The sequence below is a fragment of the Hylobates moloch genome, unplaced genomic scaffold (assembly GCF_009828535.3).
Source record: "Hylobates moloch isolate HMO894 unplaced genomic scaffold, HMol_V3 SCAFFOLD_8, whole genome shotgun sequence".
Taxonomy (NCBI): domain Eukaryota; kingdom Metazoa; phylum Chordata; class Mammalia; order Primates; family Hylobatidae; genus Hylobates; species Hylobates moloch.
Genome location: NW_026652283.1, coordinates 103,325,607 through 103,331,783, shown reverse-complemented (window position 1 = coordinate 103,331,783; position 6,177 = coordinate 103,325,607). Strand labels below are relative to the sequence as shown.

Genomic DNA, 6,177 nt, shown 5'->3' with positions numbered 1-6,177 from the left:
TATAAGAATGCTTATGATTTTTGTACATTGATTTTGTATCTTGAGACGTGCTGAAGTTGCTTATCAGCTTAAGGAGATTTTGGGCTGAGACAATGGAGTTTTCTAGATCTACAATCATGTCATCTGCAAACAGGGACAATTTGACTTCCTCTTTTCCTAATTGAATACCCTTTATTTCCTTCTTCTGCCTAATTGCCCTGGCCAGAACTTCCAACACCATGTTGAACAGGAGTGGTGAGAGAGGGCATCCCTGTCTTGTGCCAGTTTTCAAAGGGAATGCTTCCAGTTTTTGCCCATTCAGTATGATATGGGCTGTGGGTTTGTCATAGATAGCCCTTATTATTTTGAGATACGTCCCATCAATACCTAATTTATTGAGAGTTTTTAGCATGAAGATGACCACGTAGTTGGAATTAAAGCTCTCCTCAGCAAATGCAAAAGACAAGAAATTATAACAAACTGTCCCTCAGAACACAGTGCAATCAAACTAGAACTCAGGAGTAAGAAACTCACTCAAAACCGCTCAACTGCATGGAAACTGAACAACCTGCTCCTGAATGACTACTGGGTACATAATGAAATGAAGGCAGAAATAAAGATGTTCTTTGAAACCAACGAGAACAAAGGCACAACATACCAGAATCTCTGGGACACATTCAAAGCAGTGTGTAGAGGGAAATTTATAGCACTAAATGCCCACAAGAGAAAGCAGGAAAGATCCAAAATTGACACCCTCACATCACAATTAAAAGAACTAGAAAAGCAAGAGGAAACACATTCAAAAGCTAGCAGAAGGCAAGAAATAACTAAAATTAGAGCAGAACTGAAGGAAATAGACACACAAAAAAACCCTTTAAATAATTAATGAATCCAGGAGCTGGTTTTTTGAAAAGATCAACAAAATTGATAGACCACTAGCAAGACTAATAAAGAAGAAAAGAGAGAAGAATCAAATAGACACAATAAAAAATGATAAAGGGGATATCACCACCGATCCCACAGAAATACAAACTACCATCAGAGAATACTACAAACACCTCTACACAAATAAAGTAGAAAATCTAGAAGAAATGGATAAATTCCTCGACACATACACCCTCCCAAGACTAAACCAGGAAGAAGTTGAATCTCTGAATAGACCAATAACAGGCTCTGAAATTGTGGCAATAATCAATAGCTTACCAACCAAGAAGAGTCCAGGACCAGATGGATTTACAGCCGAATTCTACCAGAGGTACAAGGAGGAACTGGTACCATTCCTTCTGAAACTATTCTAATCAATAGAAAAAGAGGGAATCCTCCCTAACTCATTTTATGAGGCCAGCATCATCCTGATACCAAAGCCTGGCAGAGACACAACCAAAAAAGAGAATTTTAGACCAATATCCTTGATGAACATTGATGCAAAAATCCTCAATAAAATACTGGCAAACCGAATCCAGCAGCACATCAAAAAGCTTATCCACCATGAGCAAGCGGGCTTCATCCCTGGGATGCAAGGCTGGTTCAACATATGCAAATCAATAAATGTAATCCAGCATATAAACAGAACCAAAGACAAAAACCACATGATTATCTCAATAGATCCAGTTCTTAAATGCCTCCCACAAGTATCCATTTCTTTCCATTTAACAGCACCTTTTTCAGACCCCTATAATATCACCCTAGATTACTGTAACAGATACTTCCTGCTTTCAGGTTAGTCCCTCTTCAATCCCTTTCTCTATGTTTCCAGGTGGATCTTTCTATACTGTAAATTTGACCATGATACTCTCATGCCTAAAGCCATTTTAGTGTGCCTGGATCCCACAGGTTACTTTGACAATTAGTTTCCAGCTGTGGAGACTCCATAAAAGACTATTTTCAGATTTCTTCCTTCATTTTGGGGACGGGGTGGAGTGTTTCTCTTCTCTGGTGACAAAGAGATTGCATGATGGAGATAGGCAGCAAGAAGAGATATGGGGGAAAGGGAGAGAGGCAGAAGGAAAGAGAGTGTCACTGATACTGTAATATTGCTTGTGTCTATTCTGCATAATCTAGTTTCTAGCGAGGCAGTTAGCATGCAGATCAGCTGCACAGGGTCCCACATGCATTAACAATTGAACACCAGCTTTCCAAACCCTTTTCTACTTCTTCACAAATCCACACACATTCTGGCTGATCTGACATAGCCTCGGTTCAGAATCCATTAACTGGAGATTTAGGCCATGAGCAAAAATAATTGTGCATTCTTATGATTAATGAGAAAGCCATTTCAAAATTACAAGGCACCATACTGGCTAACTACTATTAATTATTTTTATCATCATTATACTGAGAAACCATTTCATCAGACCAGAAGCCATTGTTCAAATTGGTTCAGGTAGAACGTGTCTGTGCATCATTTTGAAAAGCAAGTGTTTTCTGATGTTTTTGATTTATGAAGATAATCATAAACATAGCCAATAGTGCGTGCTTATATTAAATACCCTGTTGCCATAAGTTATTTGAATGTCTTAATTTACTTAACCTCACAGTAATTGTATAAAATAGGTACGATTACTATCTCTATTTTATAGAGGAGAACACTGAGGCACAGGGGTTAGGTCATGCACAGGTGGTAATTGATAGGGCCTGGACTAAAACAGGCAGTCTCATGAGTCCACACTTGAGTCCTTACCCTATGCTTACCTATCTTAGGAAAGGAGATTACTTATTAGGACAACTCTTTGTTGTCATAGTCAGAAACACCCTGGACTATGCTGTGTGTTGAGAACTAGTAGGGCAGATGGGTTGACTGATTCAGGGTTGCTAAAAAAACCAGAAAGACAATATATCTGATCCCCATACCTATCTAGGATAAATTCAGTAGTTAATATGATCTAAGAAGTTTAGTGAAATCTAGTTGAATCTGGAAGTTTTCAAGGGTCTAATTTGAGGGAGGGAAATTAGAACACGGTTGTGGGCAATTAGATTACCAGCAAATAAAAGCTCTCCAATTTGTAAGCCACAGTGAAGGGGAGCATTCTGGAAGCAGAGTCTGAGAAGAACTTGGCTGTGGCACAGAGCACAGTAGTCCACTGTACTGGCTTTGGGAATCATATGGAACAGAGACTCAAGCCTGGCTTCACCATTTACACTGTGAATTTGGGCAGTTTTCTTAATCTCTTCCAACTTTAGTGTCCTCATCTGTAAAAAGAGGCTAAACCTCCCTACCTGGAGGGGTTATTGAGTGTATTAAATGAGATGAAGTTTGTAAGGCATCCAGCACAGCTCGGAGGCAGAAGTGGGCACTAGGGAAGTCCCTTTTAATGACAATGAACACAATCTGACAATGAAGATAATAAAATACTGGGTACCTAGTTGAATAGTTTGTGGTTCAAGTCTGAGTGCAATCCCAAAGGAGAAACAGTGTAAGTACTGTGAATAAGGGGTTTAATAGAAGGCTGGGCAAGCAAACCTGCCACACCTAGCAGATACGGGCTGAGAAGGTTACATCCTGACCTGCCATGGGTGTCCTAGGGCCCCAATTTACATCTCCACCACAGGCAAGATGGCAGGCTTTTTGCAGGTACTGACTACTACTAGAGAAATAGTGCCTATGGTATTGCCAAACACTGGTTGGGACATATGCTGGATTATGTTGTCAAATCTACATAATCATCATTTTGTTCTAAGGCTGGGCCTGTTTCCCACAATTCCTTTTCCTCTATAGGTCAGAGTTAGTGTTTACCACTGGGTGGAACTTTCAGAGATTTGGAAAGGAAAAGTGAAAAGAAGCCATCATTTTTTGGAGCTCTTGACTGCCAGACATGGTTGCTTTGCAGAGCTCTTCCTGAGATCCTTTTTTGGGTTGTGAAACCAGAGGTAGTGGTTCCTTGGAGTTCCCCACGAGCCCTGCTTTCTTCACCTGCTCTGGCACTTCGAGTTGAAATTATAGTGGCAGTTTCCCTGATCCTCCAGCTGAAGCCTCCAGATCTTCACTCTTGTAGCTTCTTCCACTTTCCTGTAAGTCTTGATTCCTATATCAAACCATCTAATACCATGATACTGTAGTAACTCAGTTTTTCTGATTAAACTGAGAATAACAAAGCCTGTTACTCATTTGCTGCCCATGAGGTGCTTGGCTATCTAGAGGAGGGGTTGGAAAACTTTTTCTTAAATTATGATGTTAAATATTTTAGTTTTTGCAGAATATTGCTTCTCTGTTACAACTATTCAACTACTTAGCTCTGCTGTTGTAGTGTGAAAGCAGCCATAGATAATACATAACAAATGAGTGTAGCTGTGGTCCAATAAAACAATTTATGGACCCTGAAATTTGAATTTTATAGAATTTTTATATGTCACAAGAGACTATTCTTTTTTTTCCTTACCATCAGAAAATGTAAAATTTATTCTTATCTCTCAGGCTGTACAAGAAGAAGTGGTGAGCTGGTTTGGGCCGTAGTTTGCCAACCCTTCGTCTAGAGCAGGGCTGAGGAAATCAGCCAGACCTGAACATAAACCTTTGCATGTCTCTTACTGTGTGATGTTGGGCAATTTATTTAATCCCTGAGCCTCACTTCTAAAATAGGGACATTTACAGAGACAGTATAGACAGTATAAGGTAGAGTGTTTGTTTTGTGAGGATTAATAAGGATATACGTAAAATCTTTTGCTGACTATTGGACACATAGCTCGTGGTCTATCATTTCTCATTGTTACTGTGCTGCGAGGAGCCACTATTTATTTGGTGCTTGCCATTCACTTACACAATTAAAAGGGAACTGAGGACAGTCTGCAGCCTTTGGGACTTGTACTGGTTTTTGCACAGGAAAGGTAAAATTATATCCAGGGAAAGTAACAGTGAGAGAACTATTAAGCCTTTTCGAATTATCTACCACATTTGAATTAAATATGTCAATGCAGAATGCTTGTCAGTAATTCAGTTATCAAGCAGATTGTTACTAGCAATTCCTCTGGCACAGCAATGAGAGTTAGGAACAGGGACATAGGGATTGGAAAGACAAAAGAGGCGGAAGAATGGGAAACTTTAACTTCACTATATGATTGCTTTTACATGGAGGGATTACAGGTGATGGTTAATTTCTTAGTGTGTTTATTTCTCTTCAAATAAAATGTTAAAATTATGCTGTGGATGAATATTTAAAGATAATTCTATAATAGATCAAGAAAACATTATATTATAAATTATATAAGCCCAGACTATGGTGTCAGACTGCAAGATTGGCCCACCTATCCTTAACAGTGGCTTGGCCAATTTAGGGGACAGGTGCCTCCAGATAATTGACTCTGTGGTCGATTATCTGTACCTGGATGTAACAAACAGGGACCCTTTCATTAGGACAGTCAGTTTTTTGCAGTTTGTTCCCAACATCACATTTGGCCACACTGTGGCAGAAAGCCTTCAAAAGCAGCTAGGTCAGGGCTCTTTTCTTTGACATGCAGGTGAGAGGGTTTAGGCCGTAAACAGTGGGTAAAGCCAGTGGCTGGAGCAGGCACCAATCAGTACATTACCTTTCATCTTGAGGCTACTGAGAACCCAAGGGCTTTGATTAAAGACATTTGGGTGAATGGGATGAATGTTGGCCTTGCCATTAAACTGGGAACTACAGTTGAGTATTTGGCACTGTGTGCTAATAAAATAGATATGGCCTTGGTAATGACAATGGAACCTGGATTTGGAGAACAGAAATTTATGAAAGATATGATGCCAAAAGTTCACTGGTTGCAGACCCAGCTCCTATCTTTGGATACAGAGGTGATGGTGGAGTAGGTCCTGACACTGTCCATAAGGGTGCAGAGGTAGGAGCTCACATAACTCTGTCTGGCAGTGCCATTACGAGGAACGAAGACTATAGATCTGTGTCAACCTATTAAAAATGTCTACATGGAAGCTGCTCAGAAATGTTCTCTTTTTTTTTTATTTTTTTATTTTTTTGAGATAAAGTCTCACTCTGTCATCCAGGCTGGAGTGCAGTGGCACGGTGTCGGCTCACTGCAACCTCCGCCTCCTGGGTTCAAGCAATTCTCCTGCCTCCGCCTCCTGAGTAGCTGGGATTACAGGAGCCTGTCACCACGCCTGGCTAATTTTTTGTATTTTTAATAGAGATGGGGTTTCACCATGTTAGCTAGGCTAGTCTCGAACTCTGACCTCAAATGATCTGCCCACCTTGGCCTCCCAAAGTGCTGGGA

The 6,177-nt window shown here is 40.3% G+C and overlaps 1 pseudogene; it reads left to right on the top strand.

Moving 5' to 3' along the window:
• The first annotated feature begins 5,189 nt into the window (after positions 1-5,189).
• Positions 5,190-5,893, top strand: LOC116472366 (ribulose-phosphate 3-epimerase-like; annotated as a pseudogene).
• The last annotated feature ends 284 nt before the right edge of the window (positions 5,894-6,177 follow it).